The sequence below is a fragment of the Eurosta solidaginis genome, chromosome X, assembly GCF_040869045.1.
Source record: "Eurosta solidaginis isolate ZX-2024a chromosome X, ASM4086904v1, whole genome shotgun sequence".
Taxonomy (NCBI): domain Eukaryota; kingdom Metazoa; phylum Arthropoda; class Insecta; order Diptera; family Tephritidae; genus Eurosta; species Eurosta solidaginis.
The window spans coordinates 49,820,954-49,848,402 of NC_090324.1; the positions used below are offsets into that span (position 1 = coordinate 49,820,954).

Here is a 27,449-nt window from a genome sequence, read left to right on the forward strand (position 1 = left end):
TTTTTCGTTGTGTTTGGTAGGATTAGGCAAGGATTTGACGGTTGACCACAATTTACCAACACCAGCAGAGAGGTTGCAGTTCTTTAGATGCTCCTCCCATTTGGTATGTTTATGTTCATTTACCAGCCGCATGATATCCAAATTAAGATTCCTAATAAGGGCGACTCTAGGGTTGAGGTGTCTCGCAAGGTTACGTTCTCTTGCTAAATTTGCGGCTTCGGCCGGGATGAAGCGTGTAGAAGCTGAAGCGATGACCTTTCGGAACGCACGCTCGCGCTGCCGGACATCGGTCGGAACGGGAAGAGCAGCAAAAGATTGGTTTGTAAAGGTTGAGTAATCTTCTCAATTGACTTTTTTTAAATTAATGAAAGTCCGCTTTTCAGAGGTGATAAAATTGGCTGGTCACTCAATTGAAAGGAGTTGTGTAGAGGGTCTTAGTTAGATACGGATAATTAAACTCCTTATCCCATCGCTGCATGAAACCGAGTATACCCGTTGCTTTGCTTACCGTTGATGATATATGCGTATTAAAAGTCAGATTTGGATCAAAAAGAACGCCTAGATCACTTACAACAGATATACGCTCCAAAGGCGTTCTGTTTAACGTATACGATGTTAAACTTGGCTTCACTCGGTGAAATGTCATTAGTTTGCACTTCGAGCAGTTCAAAACTAGTAAATTTGCAATACACCAGCATTGAAATGAGTGTAAGTCTGCCTGAAGAAAATCCAAGCGGGAAGACTCCGAAGGCAAGTATGAGTAGCAATATTTAACATCATCCGCATACATAAGATTTCGGGAATGTAAGAGATTTTGTGGCAAGTTATTTATAATCAAGGTAAAAAGTAACGGACCCAAATGACTACCCTGCGACACACCAGACGTTACTGATTTTAAACAAAACTTGTTGAGTCCGATTGGTGAGATAGTTTTCGAGCCATACAAGTAAATGTTGTTAGTGGAACTAATGCGAATGCTGATTTGGATGTTTTCGTGCGATAAAGATGGCTTCACTTATCTTCTTTTAGGCCATCTGTCAAAGAGGATAACATTATTCAATATATTTCTCAACATACCTACATCGATCCATCAAGAATTGCTTGCTTTAAACTGATCAAAAGAGATGCTAATTTTAACTCTCTTGTAAGAGTTTCTTTCAAATTACGTGTTTTATCTACTGACTATAGGAGGTTTTTGATAGCAGTAAAGTCCATTCTATGTGCTGCTGAAGTAACTTTAAGTAATATTGATTCCTGTATTGAACAATTGTGTGTGTCAATTTCGAGTGGTGATAATTTGCTTTTCATTTGTGTTTCTTATATTCCTCCTAATAGCTCTGATAATTTGTATTTTGATCATATTGATAATATTTTAATTTTAAATCTCCCGAATGATAAAGCGCAACTCTGTGTTTTGGGTGATTTTAATTTAAATAAAATTGCGTGGTCTACTATTGCTGATGAAGATATGCTTATTCCCAGTAATGTGAATAGTTGTAGTGAAATATGCGTAATTGATGGGTTATTTGGTATACAATTAATGCAAATTAATGGCTTTCTTAATGAGTTGAGCAGGATTTTGGATCTTATTTTCATTAGTCCTATTTAAAATTTCAATTGTATAAGTCTGTGGTTCATTATCTGTAACTGATAAACACCACATTCCACTTATCTTGGAACTTGAGTTTTATAAATATCCAAACATTTGCACTGACTTGATGCTGAAATTCGATTACTCGCGGTGTAATTTTGATCTTGTTAATGATCTAATATTAAGTGAGAATTCGCCAACCTTATTTGCAGATCGGTCTCTAACTGATTGTTTTGTCATTTTTAAGTGTAAAATAAGCAGTATATCTTTCGGAAATATTCCACGTTTACCGCCAAGGGTCCACAAAATACCCTGGCATAATCGGAGCTTAAAAAAATTAAAGAATCTTCGCAATAAATTTCATAAGCTTTATAAATGTTCTGGTAATTCGCAGCACAAAGTAAAGTATGAGAAATACTTGACTGAGTTTAACTGTCTAAATAAATTTCTTTATGAAAATTATTTACTCGGGTTTGAAATTAATATTAAATCTAATCCCAAGCCTTTTTGGAGTTTTGTAAATTCAAAAACTTTCTTCGTCAGTTATTCCGTCCATAGTGTCTTACAATGGCACGAGTACAAGCACCGCTAATGAAAGGGCAAATCTGTTTGCTGAATTTTTTAAATCTAATTTTGTTGATAATTGTGTTCAGAGTGATACTTCTAGTGTTGGGCAATTAGCTTCTTCGCTTGATTTTGGCTCCCTAGCTTTAACTGAGGAAGATATTCTCGCAGCTATAAAATACCTAAAATGCTCCAAGCAATTAGATGATCATAATATCTCTGCTTTTTTCTCAAACAATGCACGTCATCTATAGTGTATCCGCTACTTTTGTTGTTTAATTTGTCTCTTAGGTCAGGTTATTTTTCGGATGAACGGAAAGTGACTTCTGATACTCCAGTTTTTAAGAATGGGAGTAAGAATCTGGTTTCGAGCTATAGTCATATCTCTAAAATTACTAATATTGCTAAATTATTGGAAAAAATCATTAGCTCTAAAATATCATTTGCTATCAAGCCCTATATTTCGTATACTCAACATGATTTTATACCGGGCAGATCTACGGTCACTAATCTAACTGTTTTCTCTAATTTTTGTATTTCAGCCTTTGTGGATGGTTTTCAGGTACAATCTATACTGATTTGTCAAAAGCTCTTGATAGAGTGTGACACGACTTATTAATTAAAAAACTTAAAAATTTTGGCTTTCATTCTACTTTCTTGTCATGGGTATAATCATATCTAATAGATAGAATTAACTATGTTGTTGTTGATGTCGTAAAATCACTTTCATATAGAGCTACCTCTGGGGTTCCTCAAGGTAATATCCTTGGTCCTCTATTTTTTGTTATTTTCATCAACGATTGCTCAAAGTGTTTTTCCTTGTGTGAACATCTACTTTATGCCGATGATTTAAAAATTAAAAAAAAAAAATAACAAGCTTTTCTATTATTGAAATTATGCAAAATGAGGTTAACAAATTCCAGGAATTGTGTAATCGAAATATGCTAATGATCAATATCTAAAACTGCTGCTCGGTCACCTTCAACAAAATTAGATTGCCACTCATATCTTCGTACTCTATTTCTGGCTCTGGCCTCAGTTCTAGTTATAAAATCAAAGACCTTTGGGTTGTTTTTGACTCCAATTTCACGTTTATTGATCACTTTAATTACATTATACCTAAAGCATATTCCTCTCTAGCTTTTATTGGATGGAATATTTCAGAATTTAAGGATCCTTATACTAAAAAATTACTGTTTAGTACATTTGTAAGATCCAAATTGGAATATGCTTCTATAATCTGGAATCCGTTTTATGAAGTGCATTCCAATAGACTTGAACGTATACAAAAAAAAAGTTTCTAAAATTTGCATTATGCAGTATTAGGTTTAATATGCCTATTCCGTCTTATGATCAATCTGCATACTCTTGCCGGTAGGCGATTGATATCTGGCTTAGTTTTTATTCGAGATGTTCTCGATGGGACTATTGATTGTCCGTTCTTATTGCATTGTATTAAACTCAATGTTCCAGCTATAAACTTGCGACATCATGATTTATTTGCAATTGACCTCTGCAAAACCAGGTATGCTCAAAATTATCCAATTTCAAACTGCTATCGGAATTTAATTTGTTATGTAGAGAAATAAATTTAGATATGTTTCGAAATCGCAATGAATTTAAAGAAAAACTTTGTATGTAATATTTTTAATATAATTTATAACCTATATACGTCTTAGTCTGTAAAGTTTCTAAACCATAGACTTAATAAATAAATAAATAAATAAATAACTGCTTCGGAAACCCAAGTAAATCAAGTTTGTAAACTAAAAGTTCATGATTCACAGAGTCAAATCCTTTCTTTACTGAAGTCGGTATATATCACACCCGTTTGTCTACTGTTTAAAAATGCATCCATTACACAAGAAGTAAACTCTTGCAAGTTGGCAGTGGGGGAGATTTAAAATAAAATATGTAAGGAGCGATAACCTCCGAGAGATTTTACCATGCTGGCAGGGCGATAATATGGAACTACACAAGTGTTGAAGTTGACATGTAATTATTTTCTCAAATGTTTTGGGAATTGTAGTGGCGTTTGTAGCCAAATAATCATTCCTAGCTCATAAGGAACAGTTTAGTTTCATTGCTAATTTATTTCTACAAAACCTAAGCCACACAAACTTGCTATTAATACATTTGTTTTGGACGTTTAGTATACCTTTATCTACACATTTTTCTATCTACTATTGCTATGCTATTTTTACAAATTATTACTATATTACTTATATATATTTACTATAAATAGGTTATTCTACCATATTAATAATTGTTTACTTATACATATATGCTAATATATATAAAATTAATGTATCTAATTATTACGAAATTCTAATAAGAAGTACCGAATTTGGATTTCATTTATATCGAAAAGTTCGAACTTCTGGTTTTATTCTCGGCTAAGTCAGTACATTTTTATTTTATGTATCCAATATTATTGTTTGCACAATACTATTGCTTACCCTGACATTTATCTTTACGTGTTTTTAAATTTCCATGAAAATCACGCCACTCGCGATGATTAAGCATAAGAATTAAGACATTGGAAAATTTCCGCAAATAGCGGCTTAGCTGAGGCTATCATTGCGGTAGTTCGATCTCTTTGGTTTTGGACAAGCAGACAGTGAACATCATTTTTTCTAACGTTTCGAAAAATTATAGAGTCTAAAGTGCGAATCACGTTTTCAATATTTTATTAAAAATTTAAAGTCGTTTTAATTCGCTGAAAATGTATGCGATAATCGCGATTCAAAAATTTAATGAACGCGCATATTTAATAAAATAAACCTACGAAATCCGTTTTACATCTCTAATGGGAAAAGTTTCCCGAAACCAGGATGCAGTCATCATCACTATCATCACTTCAGAGGAAGAGCTTTGGCAGCGTTTTCTACCTACCGTCAAGCATTTGGATGCTGGACATTTTTTAGTTGTGCATAAGACAGTGAAGTTAAATGTCAGAATTTCATATAGTTTTTGGACTTTTTCTTAAATTTTTCTAAGATACAAGTTATCTAAAATTTACTTCAGTTTTCTAAAATTCCTTTGTTTCTGATAAAATTGAGAAATTTGCATAAAATAAATTCTTCTTAAAAATTTGTATAAAGAAGAAAATGTTAAAAATATCATAAAACGTGTACATATATTTAATCATATTCATGTATATGTACATACAGAGTGAGTGCCTATAGCTTTTCTAGCTTGAAGAAGAAGAAGCAGAAATAGTAGATGTATACCTACATAAAATATGTATACCTAACTTGTAAATTAGTATACGCATACCTGCATATACATATTTTAGTGTTTTTGTTTTGCTCTAATAGAGAAAGAATTAAAATAATTTTTGAAGCTTTGCTAAAAAGACGTAAAATAGCAGTTTAAAAATTAGTGGTTTTCCTTTTAATTAGTATGGAAGTTGAAAATTTAAATATTTAATGTGTTAGTGTACCAAATTAGAAGCTTTGCATTATTATAAATGCGATAGAGTTCTATTGCCAAATTTATCGCATGCGATTTTTCGGATGCTATATAAATTACATTTGTTAAAATCTCATTTCAATGTTGAGTAACATATAACGTTTTGAACCTGCGAAAGGAAAGGGAAATAAATAAGTGCTAATTAAGACATTTTTTTTAAATCGAAAACAACAACAATAACCATGTATTTCGATTTCAGTCATCATTTTAGTTCCAGGTCCTCTGCTGAAAGATCTTTCAACGTTGGAGCGTAAGCGGTGAGTTTGTATTGTTTTTGTTATTTGTCCCAATTTTTTTTGTGGTGAGCGACTGAATATTAAAATATTCATTTCTCTTTCGGTGAGGTTTCTAACTATGATAAAAGTGGTGTTGCCATATTCGTGCATTAAAATTAGTACCAAAATTTATTTAACTTTTATTCGAGATTTTTAATGATGCAAAGTAAGACATAATTAAAGAATTAGAAAAAAAAAATCAAAACTCTTTTTATTTTCTTCAATTTAAAATTTAATGTTAAAATAACCTAAAACATTTAAAAATTATTGTTGATTGTTCATTTCATAAATATTTACCTTTTGATGTACTCGAAATTATAAAATTAACCTTAATGAAATCTTTTGGAAAAACAAACCGAAATGTATAAATTTAAGCAAATCAAACTTCGTTCTGTTTAAAATGCTAATGTAGCAACGAAATATATTTAATATTACGACTAGCGTTAGTTAAATACTTTTCTTAAACGGAAAATTCTGATTTTTATAAAACGCCCTTAAATATTTGTAAATTAAAATTTTTTTGAGATAACATTAATTATTATGACTATTTCCAAAAGCATGTTGGATAATTTTCGTATTAAGAAAATTCAGTTTCGGTGAAGGGTTTGGTTCATGAATAAGTTTAAGCTTATGGTTTATCTAATAAATTTTGTAAAATTTAACATGACTCTTTAAACTTTTTATTTTTGATTCCCTAGCCTGATAGCAGTTGAGTGTGGTAAGTTTTAGGGATTTCTAGGTTAGTTTTGTTTTAATTGGAGACTACGGAAATCATGGTAGGGAGGGCGATTGTTGCAACAACACCATGCAACAGGCCCCGTACTGAAACCAATGCGACATCAAGACTTGTAAGCCACTGTAGGTATCCGCTTTCCTTTAGGTATCTCTTTCCCTGGCACGTTAAATAAAATAATTGTGCTGTAGTGTGAGCTGACAGCGAAAGGTAGGAGCAAGAACTCCACCCCGTTAGCCGACGAGCATGAGCCGGATTTAAAGACGTGCACCCGCTCCTTACTTTTTGCATAAACTGTGCTTACTACAAAACGTTGCATGCTACAGAATAGCTGAAAGCTTAGCTATACCTCTATAGTTCTCGATACTAGACCTACTACCTTTTTTGTGCAAAGGTATAATAAATGATTTCTTCCAAATCAATGGAAAAGTGGCAGATTTCATAGATAATTGGAATAATTTATGTATCGGCTCAGATAAATTAACTGCACAGTATTTGAGCACACAACTAGGAACACCATCTGGACTCGGAGAAAAATGGGTTTCAAACCTAGAAGGCTCTGAAGAACATTATTCTTATCAATTACTGGATTAGGAATGCAATTGAAACTTTCAAAGTTGTACGAGTATTGAACGGGTTGAAAATGTTTGGATGAGTAGGTCGACTTGAAGAATTCTGCAAATAATTCCGCAATGTCATTATCAGAACTAGCATTCTTGCAACCAAAAGAAAAGGTAGCTGAAAACCAGATATTTTCCTTTTAGAATTAGCTTGAAGAAGTGAAATTTGCAACTGCTAAAGTACAACTTATAACATTGTTGGTTCAGACAATGAATGTTGCAACGAGCAACGGAATATTTAGAAAAATCGGCAGAAGATCCTGATCTCGTGAAACGTTTATGGGGGCCTAGATTTAATATTATTTAGTCTTATAAGTTGTCTTGTCAACCAAGGTAGTTTACTTGTTCCAGCACAGCCACATCGAAGGGAATACAGCTTTAAAAGCAGCGATCAAGAATACCGTAGAATAATGGAGTCGCTGAGTCGACGTCGTTACACAAATAAAAATCCGACCAGTCATGAGTAGCAATCAATTCGTTGAGCTTTATGAAGTCTGCTTTATAAAAACATCTTGAGCGGGATCGAGATTTTAATTTTGTAAAGCATAGCACCTTAGGAGGCTGAACAATATCAATTGCTATTTCAAGCGTAGGATGTAAGGGACTTTCGGGAAAAGATAAAGGAGAAATACGATTGAGAGCAACGCCGACTTATTAATCCACAAATACCAGGTCAAGAATATTGTTTTTACAATTTAAAACAATGTTGATCTGTAGGAGTGATGTATCTAAAATATTGTTAAAGAAATAATGCTAACAGGTGGGAGTCAAAGTGTTTAAGGCGCTGAAGCTAAACCAATTTACCGAGGCAAATTGAAATCACCAAGAACTACAAAGCGACCTTTGTCTCGCAACTGAGAGTACAACGTACGAATAGCTAAATGATGGCAATTGTAAACATACATATCCGACCGGGCGGAATATATGAGCACCAAATATATAACCTAAAACATCGCAATGAAATCTTTACTGCTATAAACTCAATATCAAATGCGTTTCCACAGCAATGAGAACACGGCCTGCTGTAGACATACGATCACGCCGGTAAACGACGTAGTTGCTTGAAAAAAGCTCAGCGTTAAAATTGTCAGGTTTTGGCGAAAGCAACAACCTGCGCTGTAGAAGCGAAACTGTTAAGAAAAAAAATAAATAATAGTTTCAGAAAACTACAAAACTATGGTTTTATAGGTAATTAAACTAAAAATGAGAAAATAATTTTTATTCACAAATGTTCTACGTTACATTAGTAGAAAGTGGGATAATTTTCCATAAATAATTTACTCAAAATAAAATACCTATTATAAAATTTAAGCTATTTACAGAATAACCAAATTCAGAGTAAAAAGCGCGGGGTTGGGGCAAAGAGAATAACTGTAACATTTAATGTGGCAAGTACCCCACGCTTTTTACCCTGGCATTGATTACTCTGTAAATATCTTTAAATTTTTCCGTTGCCAAATTATTCCACCTTCTACTAATATGACATAAAATTATCGTAGTTACAAATTATTTTCTAATATTTAGTTTATTTATTTTTAATTTTTTAGTTCGATGTATTTTGCTTGTAGATTTCCACGTTTTAGAGTATGCTCAGAAGTCGGCCGTATGCTTGTACGTGAAGGACCTTGACTGTTTGACTGCGCCTAAACCAAATTTGGAATAAAAAATTTCCGCAGCGCTAATTTTCCTAAATTCTGATTGGACTCCGATGGGGAAAAAAGCTATTGCGAGTTAACGTAAAATTGATGCTGCGGACCTTGTTTGCTTTTATGTTCGCCGCACTTCAGTAAAAATTGGGTTATGATATTTTTCCCGAAATGGTCACACGGTCAAACGGAAGTACCTCAAATGGGCATGACACCAAGTTTGAGGGTCCTAAAGTCAATTGGCCTTATGTTGACTTTAAATGCCCAATTGACCTTATGATCAATTCAAATGATCATAAGGTAAAATGGCCTTATAAACCCTTTGTAGTGGTTATAAGATTTGCTGACCTATGCCCGTGACCTTTTGTCACCTCACCATTAAATTATTACATTGTCATCGGTCCTTTATACATATGCGAAAAATCAATTAATTTCATGGCCATTTTAAGGGGTCATGAGGTCAATTGTCTTTATGTCCTATGAGCTTATGTTACCTCACCATCAAATTATTGCTTTGTCATCGGTCCTTGATACGTCCGCAAAGTTTCAATAAAACTTACGGCCATTTGAAGTGGTCTTGACTTTATGTCCCTTAACCTTATGTCACCCCACTATCAAATTATGGCATTGTTATCAGTCCCTGATACGTGTGCAAAGTTTCAAATTAATCAAGCTTCTGGAAGTTGGTGAAAATTATGCTTGAAGATTCCGTTACATACATACACACATACAAACCAACCTAATAACAGCTAGGTAAAACACAACACATGCAAATATGTATGTCTCTTTTTTTGGCTGTAAGTATACGTACCTCGTTAGTGCAAATCATGTTTGCCACACCATGTTTTCATTGGGAACCAAAACTCATCGGAAAGAAGAACCAAATTACAAAAATAAGGACCAAATTTTTGTTTTATTTTATTGTGATTCGTTTTAACATAAAACTTTAGGACGTTTCCCTGGTTTCCTGTACAAAATTTTACTAAATATAGAGAATCGTAGACTTTGCTTTAATTCAAACTCATTACAAAAACATAAAGTATTATTTTAGGTATTACATTACATTTAAAGGATAAGTCTATTTTGTAAATTTTGAAATAAATGGAAGTAAAGTTTGGAATAAAATGGAAGTAAAACTCAAAGAAGTTTCTGTGGTGCCGTATTGCAGCACAAAGTGTAAGTTTGTTTATTAAAACAATTTTCGGCTTATTTATACTAAATTATTCCAAACAATTTCTTATTCACTAAAGTTCCTACATACTAAACATACGGAGCGACCAAAACGTATGTTCATAGTAAATGATCGTGGCATATTTACTAAGGGCAGCTCAAGTAACGCACGTGTCTTGCTGTGGGAACGTAAATATGTTTTCATTCATACTAACGACGCAACCAAAGTGTCAAATGCACTATGGCGTGTGAACCGTCTTAAATGCATGCAATGTATATGTATATATGTATGTTACACCACCCATTTTTAATGAATAGTTCTGCCTGTAGAAGTATTCTATTACAATTAAAGTTATAATAAATTTTCAAGTGCTTTTGTATTTAAATGTTTACATATGGATAAGTGGTTTTGGTTTTAAAATTTTTTATTTTTTTTTTGTCAAAGAGATGTAACTGAGTTGGAGTTTACTTCTTTACTTTACAGATTGTTTCTTTTTATACTCAGAGTGCTTTGCACACAGAGTATATTAACTTTGATTGGATAACGGTTGGTTGTACAGGTATATGTGTATTGGTTGCGTTCGTGCCGAACAGACGTGGTTTATCTCGATCTCTGTTTTTATTCTTTTCGTCCAGTTTTTATTTATTTATTTTTCCTATTACGATATCTGGTGTAATGGATAAGTATTGTGCCAAGTGCGACAAGCATTTTTCGCGATCGGATACCCTTATTGTGCCTTGTGGTGGCTTTTGCAAGAATGTCTACCATCGTTCTTGCTGTGAAGGCAACTTTTGAGAGTACGACGTGAATTTGCTTACGAAGAACCGCCACCTAAGTTATATGTGCGCGGATTGCGCATAGCTATGGCAAGCTTTGTAACGCCTATGACGCTCTGTTGGCATCCCATAAAGCTACATTGGAGTCCACAATGCTTGCCTTGGACCATAAATTTAAGGATTTGTTTGCGGAGATGGCTGATTTAAAAAATGTCATCAAAAAACATTTTAAAGATAATGAAGACGACTCTAACAAAAACAACGAAAGATGACGGCTGATGGCATAATTAAAATAAACCAGTAAGGAAGGTTAAGTTCGGGTGTAACCGAACATTACATTCTCAGTTGAGAGCTATGGTGGCAACATAAAAATAACCATGTAGGAAAATGAACCGAGAGTAAATGTGGAATGTGTTTGTATGACATGTGTATCAAATGAAAGGTATTAAAGAGTATTTTAAAAGGGAGTGGGCCTTAGTTCTATAGGTGGACGCCTTTCGAGATATACCCATAAAGGTGGACCAGGGGTGACTCTAGAATTCGTTTGTACGATATGGGTATCAAATGAAAGGAGTTGATGAGTATTTTAAAAAGGAGTGGGCCTTAGTTCTATATGTGTACACCTTTTCGAGATATCGCCATAAAGGCGGACCAGGGGTGACTCTAGAATGTGTTTGTACGATATGGGTATCAAATTAAAGGTATTAATGAGGGTTTTAAAAGGGAGTGACCTTTAGTTGTATATGTGAGGGCGTTTTCGAGATATCGACCAAAATGTGGACCAGGGTGATCCAGAACTTCATCTGTCGGGTACCGCTAATTTATTTATAAATGTAATACCACAAACAATATTCCTTCCAAGATTCCAAGGGCTTTTGATTTCGCCCTGCAAAACTTTTCATTCTCTTCTACTTAATATGGTAGGTGTCACACCCATTTTACCAAGTTTTTTTCTAAAGTTATATTTTGCGTCAATAGACCAATACAATTACCATGTTTCATCCCTTTTTTCGTATTTGGTATATAATTATGGCATTTTTTTCATTTTTCGTAATTTTCGATATCGAAAAAGTGGGCGTGGTCATAGTCGGATTTCGGCCATTTTTTACACCAATACAAAGTGAGTTCAGATAAGTACGTGAACTGAGTTTAGTAATGATATATCGATTTTTGCTCAAGTTATCGTGTTAAAGGCCGAGCGGAAGGACAGACGGTCGACTGTGTATAAAAACTGTGCGCGGCTTCCACCGATTTCGCCCTTTTTCACAGAAAACAGTTATCGTCCTATAATCTAAGCCTCTACCAAATTTCACAAGGATTGGTAAATTTTTGTTCGACTTATGGCATTAAAAGTATCCTAGACAAATTAAATGAAAAAGGGCGGAGCCACGCCCATTTTGAAATTTTCTTTTATTTTTGTATTTTGTTACACCATATCATTACTGCAGTTGATTGTTGGCATAATTTACTTATATACTGTAAAGATATTAAGTTTTCTTTTAAAATTTGATTTAAAAAAATTTTTTTTTTAAAAAGTGGGCGTGGTCGTTCTCCGATTTTGCTAATTTTTAGTAAGCAGACATATAGTAATAAGAGTAACGTTCCTGCCAAATTTCATCATGATATCTTCAACAACTGCCAAATAACGGCTTGCAAAACTTCTAAATTACCTTCTTTTAAAAGTGGGCGGTGCCACGCCCATTGTCCAAAATTTTACGATTTTTCTATTCTGCGTCATAAGTTCAACTAACTTACCTAGTTTCATCGCTTAATCCGTATTTGGTAATGAATTATCGCACTTTTTCGATTTTTCGAAATTTTCGATATCGAAAAAGTGGGCGTGGTTGTTGTCCGATATCGCTAATTTTAAACAGGGATCTGAGATGAGCGCCCAGGAACCTACATACCAAATTTCATCAAGATACCTCAAAATTTACTCAAGTTATCGTGTTAACGGACAGACGGACGGACGGACGGACGGGCATGGCTCAATCGAATTTTTTTTTCGATACTGATGATTTTGATATATGGAAGTCTATATCTATCTCGATTCCATTATACCTGTACAACCAACCGTTATCCAATCAAAGTTAATATACTCTGTGAGCTCTGCTCAACTGAGTTTAAAAATTTGTCAGCTCTATCAGTAATCCGAACTCGTTGAGTAGTAATATTAGTTGCGCGCAAACCTCACACTATATCGATTTCACCTGCAATAATGCAGCCATGTATACATTGCCATTTGCTCGCCCGATCACCTGTTTATGCAAGTCCAATTTCTGCTGATAACAATAGTGAGCCTCTTTGTGTACACTCAGCCACCCCCTCGCGTGATTTCAATACACAAATGTCTTATGCTAAACGATTGACAGCACCTGTTAATACTGCTGATATTCCCAATACAACTGTTAACCGCAGTACTGCTGCTAACTTTGCAATGTCTAGTAAGAACAAGACTCCAGCTTCAAAAAACAAAGTGAATGCTGTTGGGAACAGCACTAATTCTGTTAATGCTGATGATTCTGATGGTGTTAATGTTCCTGTACATGTTAATACTGCTGATATTCCGAATACAACTATTAACCCCAGTGCTGCTGCTAACATTGCAATGTCTAGTAAGAACAAGACTCCAGCTTCGAAAAACAAAGCGAATTCTGTTGGGAACAGCACTAATTCTGTTAATGCTGATGATTCTGATGCTGTTAATGTTCCTGCTATTCAACCCAATTCTGGTAATGATTCGACTGCTGTAACAACAACCGCACTCGCAGCCCTAATCACAGCCCCTGTTTCTGAATTGGTTGCTTTAGAACCTGGTGCGCCTATGGAGGTGACTGCTGTTCCCCCCCGTAGGTCCATTTTACTATCACGGCTCCACGCATCGCTGACGGAAGCTGATATATCTAACTGCGTATGCTCCAAGCTTGGTGTTGAACTTAACAGAAATATTAATGTTTATAAGTTTAATTTTAAGTCTGGGAGAGAGATCTCTTCTTTCAGAATCTTAGTTCCTGACAAATTTTTTGATGGGGTACTCGATTCTAATTTCTGGCCGAAACACTCTGTGGTGCATTTGTTTACTAGAAAGTCGAACCGTGACCGCGCTACTTTAAATGCATCAAAAAACTTGCCAGGCAACACTCCAGAAGTGGTACAAACTTGAAATATGTCTTATCAAACGTAAATAATATCTCACTTAGTTTATTTCATCAGAACGTTAGGGGTTGAATACCAAACTAACGGAAATTTTTCTACGGAGTCATGAGAGTTCTTATGATGTACTCGTTTTTACTGAGACTTGGCTAAAACCAACAGCTTCTAATGCTGAAGTTTTATCGAGTTCGTTTCAAGTGTTTAGAAAAGACAGACTGGCCAGAGCTGGTGGAGGTGTGTTAGTTGCCGTACACACTAGGTTTTCCGCAGAGGAACTACATTTTCCTGAATTTGAGGATGCTCACTGTCACTGTACTTGGCGATTATAATCTGCCATGTTTGTCATGTCGTCTTATTGACGGGAAGCTAGTCCCTACTCCTTCCCTTCTCCACTAAGATTTCCCAAACGAGTTTGCAGATGTTGGACTTTTTCAAGTTAACAACATTCAGAATAAATTCGGCAAATGCTTGGATTTAATTTTCTCAGACGATTAAAATTGAATAAATTCGGTAAATCCTTGGATTTAATTTTCTCAGACGATTAAAATTGTTTTGTAAATCGATGCGATCCCCTTACCCTGCCTGAAGATGTGTATCATCCTGCTCTCGCGATGTTTATGGAATCTCATAATTTATCTGAGCGTTCCTCGAACGTAGTGTGAAAGACCCCTCACCGATTTCTGTTTAGAAAAGCCAATTAGTCTAAAGTAATACTCGAAGTATCGAGAATAAATTGGCATGAGTACGATGAGGATATTGATGAGAGTATATCTCATTTTAATAATGAATTATACGGAATATTTAAAAAATGCATACCTACGTCCGAAACCACTGCTATATCATCATCAGCCTGGAGCACTAAATATTTGAAACGCCTGAAAAATCAGAATACGCGTTCATTCAAACGTTACAAACTTTCTGGATCAATGACTGACTATGCCGCCTACTCAATTTTACGTCACAAATATAACACATTGAACAGAATTTGTTACAAGAACTATATCAGTAGGATTAAAAGCCAAATTTGTGTCAATCCTAAGTCGTTTTACAGCTTCGTTAATTCAAAAAGGAAGATAAAAGGGTTTCCTTCTACAATGAAGCTAAATGATCAGATTTCCAACGATAGTTTAGAAATTGCTAACATGTTTGCGGATTTCTTCGAATCTAATTATTGAAACACCTATGATTACCCGCTATCGTATTGTCCTTTCAGATTGTCTCCTCTGCATTCCCGGGCAGTCCCATATATATGTACTGATTATGTTTTAATTCATCTGGAAAATCTAAAAATTTCTTACTCTAGTTGTCCGGATCAAATTCCGTCGGTAGTGCTGAAATCTTGTGCTCGATACTTATATCGACCTCTAGCCTGTTTGTTTAATGCGTCCCTGAAGCAAGGGGTATTCCCCAAGAAGTGGAAAGAATCATTCATTATACCACTGCATAAAAATGGAAGCAGAACGTGTGTTATAAATTATAGAGGAATAGCCAAACTCAACACTATTCCTAAGCTATTTGAATTGATTATCACAAAACAGATTGCTTTTAGATTATCTTCATTAATTGACTTTTCACAATATGGCTTTTGCAAGGGTAAATCAACGGTGTCCAAATTGCTCGAGTTAACAATCTTTGTATCCAACAGTTTTAAGACTAATTGTGAAGTTGATGTTATTTATACTGATTTGAGTAAGGCATTAGATAAAGTTTCTCATTCTATACTTTTATTCAAACTTGATCGGTTAGGATTTCCTCCTTTGCTCCTATCTTGGGTTTCTTCTTATGTGTTTTACAAGGAAGTCCTCCTAATCCCATGATTATGTTACTAGCGACTATGTAATCAAGCAAGTCACTAATTTTATTGATTTAGGCGTTACAGTGGATCCAAAACTAAATTTAAAACTTCATATTGAATCTTGCGTGAATATTTCAAGCTAAAGGTACTTTGGCTTTCGTTAAACGTTGGTCTAAAGAATTTAATGACCCATACGTTACAAAAACTCTTTTTTATATCATTGGTCAGACCTACTTTGGAATATGCTACAATAATTTGGAATCCGCGTTATCAGGTTCATTCTGACAAGCTGGAATCGGTCCAGAAACAATTTTTGATTTTCGCTTTAAAACACTTACCATGGGATCCTTCTAAAAATCTTCCCCCCTATTGCAGCCGATTAAAACTAATACAGCTGCCCACATTGCAGAGCCGCAGGGAGATGCTTGGTGTCTTATTTATTGTTAAATTAATAAGAGGGTAAATAAATAGTCCATTTTTGCTTGATGAAATTAAGTTTAACGTTCCTATTAGGCCATCTAGACATTTTCAATCAATTTTTGTAGCTACATGCAGGTCGAATTATGAAATGCACGACCCACTTCGCCCTTTATGTCGTGATTTTAATAAACACTGTAAAAATTTAGACGTCTGCGAAATTGAATTCGAAATGAAGCAAAGAACGCTAAACCGTGATATACTGTTCAACCCTCTGTTTCAAATATGAAGTACCAGTTACTTGAAACTTGTTTGCAAAATTGCGTTGTGATCATTATTTTTATATGTATGCAATCAAATTTTCTAAATAGTTAGTTTAGAGCGGTCAACGACTCACACACACGACAATATAAAAAATTGATACACTTTAAAGTCGTTTAAACAATATATTTATTGTCTTTGTCTTTATTAAAATAAAAATAAATAAACGGGTGTAACCGAACATTACATACTCAGTTGAGAGCTGTGGAGACAAAGTAAGGGAAAATCACCATGTTGTAAAAAGAACCTAGGGTAACCCTGGCATGTGTTTGTATGACATGTGTATCAAATGGAAGGTATTAAAGAGTATTTTAAAGGAAGTGGGCCATAGTTCTATAGATGGACACCATTTAGGGATATCGCCATAAAGGTGGACCAGGCCTGACTCTAGAATTAGTTTGTACAATATGGGTATCAAATGAAATGTGTTAATGATAATTTTAAAAGGGAGTGGGCCTAAGTTCTATAGGTGGACGCCTTTTCGAGATATCGCCATAAAGGTGGAGCAGGGGTGACTCTAGAATTTATTTTGTACGACATGGGTATCAAATGAAAGGTATTAATGAGTATTTTAAAAGGGAGTGGGCCTTAGTTCTATAGGTGGACGCCTTTTCGGAATATCGTTATAAAAGTGGACCAGGGTTGACTCTAGAATGCGTTTGTACAATATGGGTATCAAACGAAAGGTATTAATGAGCATTTTAAAGGGGTGTGGGCCTAAGTTCTATAGATGGACGCCTTTTCGAGATATCGCCATAAAGATGGACCAGGGGTGACCCTGGCATGTGTTTGTATGACATGTGTATCAAATGGAAGGTATTAAAGAGTATTTTAAAGGAAGTGGGCCATAGTTCTATAGATGGACGCCATTTAGGGATATCGCCATAAAGGTGGACCAGACCTGCCTCTAGAATTAGTTTGTACAATATGGGTATCAAATGAAATGTGTTAATGATAATTTTAAAAGGGAGTGGGCCTAAGTTCTATAGGTGGACGCCTTTTAGAGATATCGCCATAAAGATGGACCAGGGGTGACTCTAGAATTTGTTTGTACCTTATGGGTATCAAATGAAAGGTATTAATGAGTATTTTAAAAGGGTGTGGGCCTAAGTTCCATAGATGAACGCCTTTTCGGAATATCGTTATAAAAGTGGACCAGGGTTGACTCTAGAATGCGTTTGTACAATATGGGTATCAAACGAAAGGTGTTAATAAGTGTTTTAAAAGGGAATGGGCCTTAGTTGTATGGGTGGACGCCTTTTCGGGATATCACCATAAACGTGGACAAGGGGTGACTCTAGAATGCGTTTGTACAATATGGGTATCAAATGAGTATTTTAAAAGGGCATGGGCCTTAGTTCTATAGGTGGACGCCTTTTCGAGATATCGCCTTAAAGGTGGACCAGGGGTGACTCTAGAATTTGTTTGTACGATATGGGTATCAAATGAAAGGTGTTAATAAGTATTTTAAAAGGGCGTGGGCCTTAGTTCTATAGGTGGACGCCTTTTCAAGATATCGCCATAAAGGTGGACCAGGGGTGACTCTAGAATTTCTTTGTACGATATGGGTGTCACATGAAAGGTGTTAATGAATATTTTAAAAAGGAGTGGGCCTTAGTTCTATATGTGGACGCCTTTTAGAGATATCGCCATAAAGATGGACCAGGGGTGACTCTAGGATTTGCTTGTACTATATGGGTATCAAATGAAAGGTATTCATGAGTATTTTAAAAGGGAGTGGGCCTTAGTTCTATAGGTGGACGCCTTTTCGGAATATCGTTATAAAAGTGGACCAGGGTTGACTCTAGAATGCGTTTGTACAATATGGGTATCAAACGAAAGGTGTTAATAAGTGTTTTAAAAGGGAATGGGCCTTAGTTGTATGGGTGGACGCCTTTTCGGGATATCACCATAAACGTGGACAAGGGGTGACTCTAGAATGCGTTTGTACAATATGGGTATCAAATGAGTATTTTAAAAGGGCATGGGCCTTAGTTCTATAGGTGGACGCCTTTTCGAGATATCGCCTTAAAGGTGGACCAGGGGTGACTCTAGAATTTGTTTGTACGATATGGGTATCAAATGAAAGGTGTTAATAAGTATTTTAAAAGGGCGTGGGCCTTAGTTCTATAGGTGGACGCCTTTTCAAGATATCGCCATAAAGGTGGACCAGGGGTGACTCTAGAATTTCTTTGTACGATATGGGTGTCACATGAAAGGTGTTAATGAATATTTTAAAAAGGAGTGGGCCTTAGTTCTATATGTGGACGCCTTTTCGAGATATCGCCATAAAGGTGGGCCAGGGGTGACTCTAGAATTTGTTTGTACGATATGGGTATCAAATGAAAGGTGTTAATGAGTATTTTAAAAAGGAATGGGCCTTAGTTCTATATGTGGACGCCTTTTCGAGATATCGCCATAAACGTGGACCAGGGGTGACTCTAGAATGTGTTTGTACGATATGGGTATCAAATTAAAGGTATTAATGAGGGTTTAAAAGGGAGTGGCCCTTAGTTGTATATATGAAGGCGTTTTCGAGATATCGACCAAAATGTGGACCAGGGTGAGTCAGAACATCATCTGTCGGGTACCGCTAGTTTATTTATATATGCAATACCACGAACAGTATTCCTTCCAAGATTCCAAGGGCTTTTGATATCGCCCTGCAAAACTTTTTCATTTTCTTCTACTTAATATGGTAGGTGTCACACCCATTTTACCAAGTTTTTTTCTAAAGTTATATTTTGCGTCAATAGACCAATACAAATCCCATGTTTCATCCCTTTTTTCGTATTTGGTATATAATTATGGCATTTTTTTTTTCATTTTTCGTAATTTTCGATATCGAAAAAGTGGGCGTGTTCATAGTCGGATTTCGGCAATTTTTTGCACCACTACAAAGTGAGTTCAGATAAGTACGTGAACTGAGTTTAGTAAAGATATATCGATTTTTGCTCAAGTTATCGTGTTAACGGCCGAGCGGAAGGACATACGGCCGACTGTGTATAAAAAATGGGCGTGGCTTCAACCGATTTCGCCCTTTTTCACAGAAAACAGTTACCGTCCTAGAATCTAAGCCACTACCAAATTTCACAAGGATTGGTAAATTTTTGTTCGACTTATGGCATTAAAATTATCCTAGACAAATTAAATGAAAAAGGGCGGAGCCCCGACCATTTTGAAATTTTCTTTTATTTTTGTATTTTGTTGCAACATATCATTACTGGAGTTGAATGTTGACATAATTTACCTATATACTGTAAAGAAATTAACTTTTCTTTTAAAATTTGAATAAAAAAATTTTTTTTTTTTAAATTTGGCGCGGTCGTTCTCCGATTTTGCTAATTTTTATTAAGCAGACATATAGTAATAAGAGTAACGTTCCTGCCAAATTTCATCATGATATCTTCAACGACTGCCAAATTACAGCTTGCAAAACTTCTAAATTACCTTCTTTTAAAATTGGGCGTGCTACGCCCATTGTTCAAAATTTTACTAGTTTTCTGTTCTGCGTCATAAGCTAACCCCACCTACCAAGTTTCAAGGCTTTATCCTTATTTGGTAATGAATTATCGCACTTTCTCGATTTTTCGAAATTTTCGATATCGAAAAAGTGGGCGTGGTTATTGTCCGATATCGTTCATTTTAAATAGCAATCTGAGATGAGTGCCCAGGAACCTACATACAAAATTTCATCAAGATACCTCGAAATTTACTCAAGTTATCGTGTTAATGGCAGACGGACGGACGGATATGGCTCAATCGAATTTTTTTTCGATACTGATGATTTTGATATATGGAAGTCTATATCTATCTCGATTCCTTTATACCTGTACAACCAACCGTTATCCAATCAAAGTTAATATACTCTGCAAAACAATTTTTTCGACACATACGTAGTGTCCTCATCAGTTGCTACGATCAACTCTCTGTATAAATTTTATTCTGTATATATTTTATCTACTATTAATTTGCTTTATTGTCAATTTCATAAATTATTATTTAACAGCTCCTTCATGAGTACATTTTAACACATTTACAACATTTTAACTTTTGCTTACTTCTAAGTTTTTATTTGAAATTGTCAAGAATTTAATTAAATACTGTTTAAATATTACTTTAAAATTGATGACTGTTTATGTTGTTTATATCGTGTATTACATCTGAGAATTAAATGTCGGTATATTTGGTCTGTATAATTGTTTAATTTGTAGACTGATAAATAAATAAATAAATAAATAAGTGAATCGAGATAGATATAAACTTCCATATATCAAAATCATCAGTATCGAAAAAACATTTGAATGAGCCATGTCCGTCCGTCCGTCTGTCCGTAACACGATAACTTAAGTAAATATTGAGATATCTTCCCCAAATTTGGTACACGAGCTTATCTGGACCCAGAATAGATTGTTATTGAAAATGAGCGAAATCGGATGATAACCACGCCCACTTTTTTCGTGAACGAAAAAGAGTTTTATATCAATGGTATTTCATTTCCCAAGTGTATTTATAACAATAAATAAGAAAAACTTCAAATTAAAAAAATGGGCGTGGCACCGCCCCTTTTATGACTAAGCAATTTTCTATGACTCGGGAGCCATAACTCGAAGAAAAATTAACGGGTCGTAATAAAATTGGGTACACAAATTTATCTATAGCAGGAAATATTTCTAGAAAAAATGGACGATAAGCTATATCTTAGCGAAAAAGAGCTTGGTATCAATAAAATTTTACTTTGTAAATTTAGTTATAACATTAAATTGGAAAACACTAAAATTTTTGAAAATGGGTGTGGCACGGCCCCTTTTATGACTAAGCAATTTTCCATGTTTAGGGAGCCATAACTCGAAGAAATATTAACGGATCGTAATGAAATTGTTTACACATATTTTCCTTATAGCAAAAAATATTTCTGGTAAAACAGGACGGGACAGGTTAAAGCCCACGGCAACTTAGATAGAAAACAAGTTTAAAAGGGTCGTAAAGAAGAATAATAAGCTATGCAAAACTTTTAAATTACCTTCTTTTAAAAGTGGGCGGTGCCACGCCCATTGTCCAAAATTTTACTATTTTTCTATTCTGCGTCATAAGTTCAACTCACCTACCTGGTTTCATCGCTTTATTCGTCTTTGATAATGAATTATCGCACTTTTTCTGTTTTTCGAAATTTTCGATATCGAAAAAGTGGGCGTGGTTATAGTCCGATATTGTTCATTTTAAATACCGATCTGAGATGAGTGCTCAGAAATCGACATACCAAATTTCATCAAGATACCTCAAAATTTACTTAAGTTATCGTGTTAACGGTCGGACAGGCGGACGGACGGACATGGCTCAATCACATATTTTTCCCTGATGATTTTGATATATGGAAGTCTATATCTATCTCGATTCCTTTATACCTGTACAACTAACCGTTATCCAATCAAAGTTAATATACTCTGTGAGCTCTGCTCAACTGAGTATAAAAATGGCAAAAAACCCTCTTATCTGAACTATCGGTTGTTGGGATATATATTATATATAGCTCCGATCGAAATGATTTTTAAAGGAAATCTTCTATGATATATTAGAATATATATCACCAAGTTTCACGTTCTTATATTGGAAACTAAGGGAGAAATGGCCAAAAATCTTTCTATCTGAACGATCGGTTGTATGGGATAGGTATATACTATATACATATAGATCCGATCAAAATGATTTTTTCAGGAAATGTTCTATGATATATTAGAATAAATATCAACAAGTTTAACGTTTTTATATTGGAAATTAAGGGAGAAATGGCTAAAAATCTTTCTATCTGAACGATCGGTTGTATGGGATATATATTATATATAGCTCCGATCGAAAAGATTTTTTCATGAAATCGTCTATGATGTATTGGAATAAATATCACCAAGTTTAACGTTTTTATATTGGAAATTAAGGGAGAAATTGCTATACAACCGGGATATATACTATATATAGCTCCGATCAAAGTGATTTTTTTACAAAATCTTCTATGATATATTAAAATATATATCACCGATTTTCACGTTTATACTTTCTCAATTCAGGGAAAAATGGCCAAAAATCTTTCTATCTGAACGATCGGTTTTATGGGATATATACTATATATAGCTCCGATCAAAGTGTTTATTTGGAAAATCTTCTATGATATATTAAAATATATATCACCGAGTTTCACGTTTATACTTTCTAAAATGCAGCAGGAAAGACCAAAATCGTCTTATCTGAACGATCGGTTGTATGGGAGATATATGCTATAGTGGTCCGATCCTACCGGATCCGACAAATGTCTAATATAATTCAAAAATACATCCTTGTGCTAAATTTCGTTGAGATATCTCAAAATTTGAGGTACTAGTTTGTGTTCAAACCGAGAGACGGACGGACAGACGGACATGGCTATATCAACTCAGTTCGTTGTCCTGATCAATTCGGTATAAAAATTACACAATCTTAAAATGTATGATGGTTTCTTGGCTGTACATATGCGAAATCTTTAACTAAGATTATTCCGCATTCATAGATATTTGTGAGTTTCGATATTTTAGTATCTTTTGAGGAAAAATTAGCACCCTATACTGATTTTGGCATTAAATTTAGAAATAAACAATCAATGGAAGGAATTATTTACCACAGGCGTCAATTTTTAATACATGTCAAAAAATTTCGGGAGAGGTGCCAAGTGACGCGTTTTAATTTCGGGAGCAATAATCCGAAGGCGGCATAGTAATACTTGTACTCTGTCAAGATATTTTTGCAAAAAAAAAGTTTAAGACCTTCATGTGGTTGATGTAATTTTGCTGATATTGTTGTACACAGAAAAGAATTAACTAAAAAGGCGTTTTGCGCTGATAGAATTTTTACAAGTTTACAAGTTTACAAGTCGCAGCCGTTTGAGGGTAATTATTCGGTGTTTTGTGAATGTCTAAAAATAAAAGAACAATTTCTTATTTCCGACTTCTAATTATTGAATTTCATTACAGCATTCTTGAATTCAATTCTGTTGGCATTTCCTTTTGTGTCTTCTATTCCCCTTTACATTTGCCAATTCCTCTTAAAAGAAAGCGTGAAATAAAACACGGAATACACCAAGAATTAGCAACAAAAATTTTAAGAACTGCTTGGTATGGGCGATGCTGAACTACTCCCACCCCCTATCACCCTCTTAGTTTATGTGATGATCGACTTGAGTTCAATGTTTTCTAATGTAAAAGGGACTTACACTTTGCAGGTGCATGGCTCAACATTCTAGGTCACTTCTTTCCTATGGAAAACTATACTAAACTCCCTTTATATATGCTGACTTTGCGAAGACAAACCTAACCTAACCTTTGATTTAACCTGATTATCATTGAATGTCCTGCATTCTTATTAGTATCGATGTTATTAGGGTATTTGGCCTTCACATCTGTCTTAATGCAAAAAACTTTTCAACATTCTTACAAACTATATAAACTATTCAACATGAATACGGAGTGTATTAGTGAGTCGCCTTGTTGCTTCCTTTGCTTCAAAGAGCCCAAATCCGTTTTAACTAAATTTTTCTTTATGATGCGAGATTTAAATAATTTTTAAACAACGAAATTAAGTAAATTTTCTTTAAATAAGTATGTTTATGTTCAATTAATAGATTGAGCTCTCAATTTTAAATTGACGGCTGATAGAAAATAGCGATTTTTTACAAAACAAATAAAAATCGATCGATATCATTATCCGCCACCGGATTATGATCAAAACGCGTTTTCAGGTACTCCTTTGACAATTTTTTCAAGTAAAAAATTACCATTTTTTATACGTGGAGTCAGTAACCACGGTTGTAAGGAACAGGGTGAACTTCTACAATTTCTAAAAAAATTCTTCATAGCGCCAATACCTTTTTTTCATACGGATACCCTGTTCATGTTTATTTTAGCTGAAAACTGTGTTTAATATGTCTACGACGGACCAAAATTTTAAATCCCATTTTTAATTTAGGCAAGATTTTAACTAAAGCGTATTTTAGTCAGCGACTATGATTACGGGCCAAAGAGTTGGTAATCTGTTGCCTACCATTATCGCTGTAAAAACAGCCAAAAAGTTTAGAGTGCAGAAGCTCCCGAACCATCAAAGAGCCTATTGTTAGAAGGCCCTTTCAACTTGTGACAATTGCAACGCCATCTGCGGCAGCCGTAAGTTTGTAAGTTTCTAAATTTTTCTTCAAGTCTTTGTATTCCAATTTCATTATAAATTGCTTCAATGTTCTTTCAACTCTAGAAGAATTAAAAGTGTCTGGCTGGACCAAGCACTATGGAAAGTATTTGGCAATGAGGCCAGTGGCTTCTAATATCGTTTTGTTTCTCAAGTCAGCTTTTCTTTGTGAAATCTAGTTACTATATATAATATGGGGAGCCAGTTAAGCAAGTTTTTTAAAATAAGTAAATAATGCAATATACCGGTCGTCTACAAAAATGTTTGAAAAACACTATTGAACAAACGATTTAAGTAACCGAACAGCGATTGAACAGGCTGTTGCTATTGCGAACGGTTTTTTCAAACATTCGCCACTTGTGTGAAATCACAATGGGTACTACCTTTTCGATGCTCAATGGAGGGGTCATAGCTTTGTAGTCGCTCGATCCACCATGCCAATTGACCTTCTGGATTACGGAGCTGCAGGAGCCATTTCAACACTACTTGATCTGCCCTGACGCGGAATTGCTGCCCGCAGAGGTACTTGCGAAAATGTTTAATGCACTCTAGCAATGCCAACAGCTCTCTCCGTGTACGTAAAAGAACCCCTCTGGTTTTCCAATTGATCGTTCGTAATATGAAACTACCTTCCCCTGTCCATCGACCAGTTATAACAATACGCCTCCTATAGCATATCCACTTGTAGAATAAACGTTGCTCCTGGAATCGGATATGCAAACATTGGGGTAGCGCACAAATACTGTTTCAATATTTGGAAAGCCACTTATTGCTCCTTCTTCCATTCAAAAGCTTTTATTTTTCTTGTAAGTTCGTGGAGGCTATGTGCTATGCTGGCAAAGTTTGGTACAAACCGGCGGAATATGTGCACTGGGCAAGGAAACTTCTTAATTCACTCAATCTCTGCCATCTTGGTCAATACTTCACATCTTTAGCTTTTCATTCATAAGATGTGCATCAAAGTTCTTTCCCAGTAACATTATGTCGTCTAGGTACCGCAAGAATTTTTTCCAATGCAGTCGTTTCAAAACCCGATTCATGAGTCTCTCAAAAGTATTTCGTGCATAACAAACTCCAAAGGGCATTACCGTAAATTGCCCAAAGACCAGTCACTGAGGGCTGTTTTCTATATGTATTGCTCCTTTACCTTCATTTGCCAGTAGCCACTTTTCAAGGCCAGTGTGGAAAACCGTTTCGTAACAGAACGCGAGTCCAGAGTGTAGTCAATTCTTGGCAATGGGTAGCTATCATTCTTCGTGATTCCGTTCTATTTGCGGTAGTCTTCGCAAAACCTCGTTTCTTCATCCTTTTTTTCACAAGTACTACCAGTGGACTCCATGAACTACCTGTTGGTGTCGATGACGCCGCTGTCGCTCATTCCTTGTACGATTTGAGGCATAAATTGCCGCTTGGCCAGTGGAACATTACTAGGAACTTAACGTATCGGCCTCGCATCTCCAGTGTCAATTTGAGGTTTTATAACGTTTGTCCGGCCTTTTTTGGATTCATCCTGGTCAAATATGTTGGCATACTTTAGGAGCAGTTGTTTTGCCTCACTCTGATATCTTCCTTTAGCTAATCCTTGAAAGATCAATCTTGCTAGTTGAAAGTTTTCCTTAAGCTGTTCAGTTTGGTAAAATTGAGCTCTGATTTGAACTCATTGAGTACTCTTACCGTAATACGTTCGTCTTGTCCTCAATCTCTGCCAAGATTACTGCCTCTGATTTTGGTGCTATTAGCTGACTCTCCTCCACCAGCATCCGTTTACTGCTGCAGCTTTTCTCTTAGTTCAGCTAGGTGCCATGTTCCTATATCACATCCTCTTGCTTGGTCCGTCGATCTTGATGCCTTGCTCGATTAAGAAGTCCACTCTAATTATGATAAAAAATGTGTAGCACCGTGACGTTCCCAATTGCGATTTCACATACTACTTCTGCCAGGACTGGGTGTCCTCTCCAGTATCTGTACGTAATCTTACTCCTTGCGATGGCCTGAGTTTTCTGTTGACTAATTCGGCTCGAATGGTGGAATGATATGCGCCTGTATCTACTATCAGTAAACGTTCCTTTCCAACCACGTGCCCTCCAACAGTAAGATTGCTTGAACTTTTTCTAATTTGCGAGTTAGAAATTATGTGGGATTCAATTGCTGGAGCCAGCCGTGGCCCTTTGCGTCTGAGACGCTTTAGTTTAAAGGTTAAGTGAACTGGAGATTTTCCTATCTCCTTCCTCTCTCACTTTACGACCACCCATATTGTTGTAACTATTAAAGTTGGTACTGCTATAACGTTTTTCTGCTGCGCTCCTTGAGCTTTGTATGCTGGCTATTTAAAAGCGAGGCTGTTTTCTGAGTTAGTGCATGTAATACCGTTTCAGAAAACTTTGGCTTTGGGTTTACGTATGTATCTCGCTTCGTTTCTATGTACCGTATTTCATTTATAAAGCTCTGAATTTTTACTATTTCGGTTTATTCCACGGGTGCATCCGTGTTTGCGAGATGAGCCAATCTTTCAATGTCCGAAACGAACTCCTGCAATGTTTTATTAGCCTTCCGGAAGCAGCTCTGCAATTCAATTTGTTATATTTGCTTTCCATGCTCGCTTCCATAACGTCTTTCTTCTACGGCCATAAATGCTTCATAATTCTTTCGTTCCTCTCTGATCTATACGATTTCAGCAGCAGACCCTTTTAACACGAATAGTGCAGCAATAT

At 35.4% G+C, this 27,449-nt stretch overlaps 1 protein-coding gene across 1 annotated transcript in view; it reads left to right on the forward strand.

Moving 5' to 3' along the window:
- The window catches only part of LOC137234912 (paired box protein Pax-5-like), a 2,462,599-nt gene that overhangs the window by 2,168,546 nt on the left and 266,604 nt on the right, over nucleotides 1-27,449 (forward strand). The window lies entirely within an intron of this gene.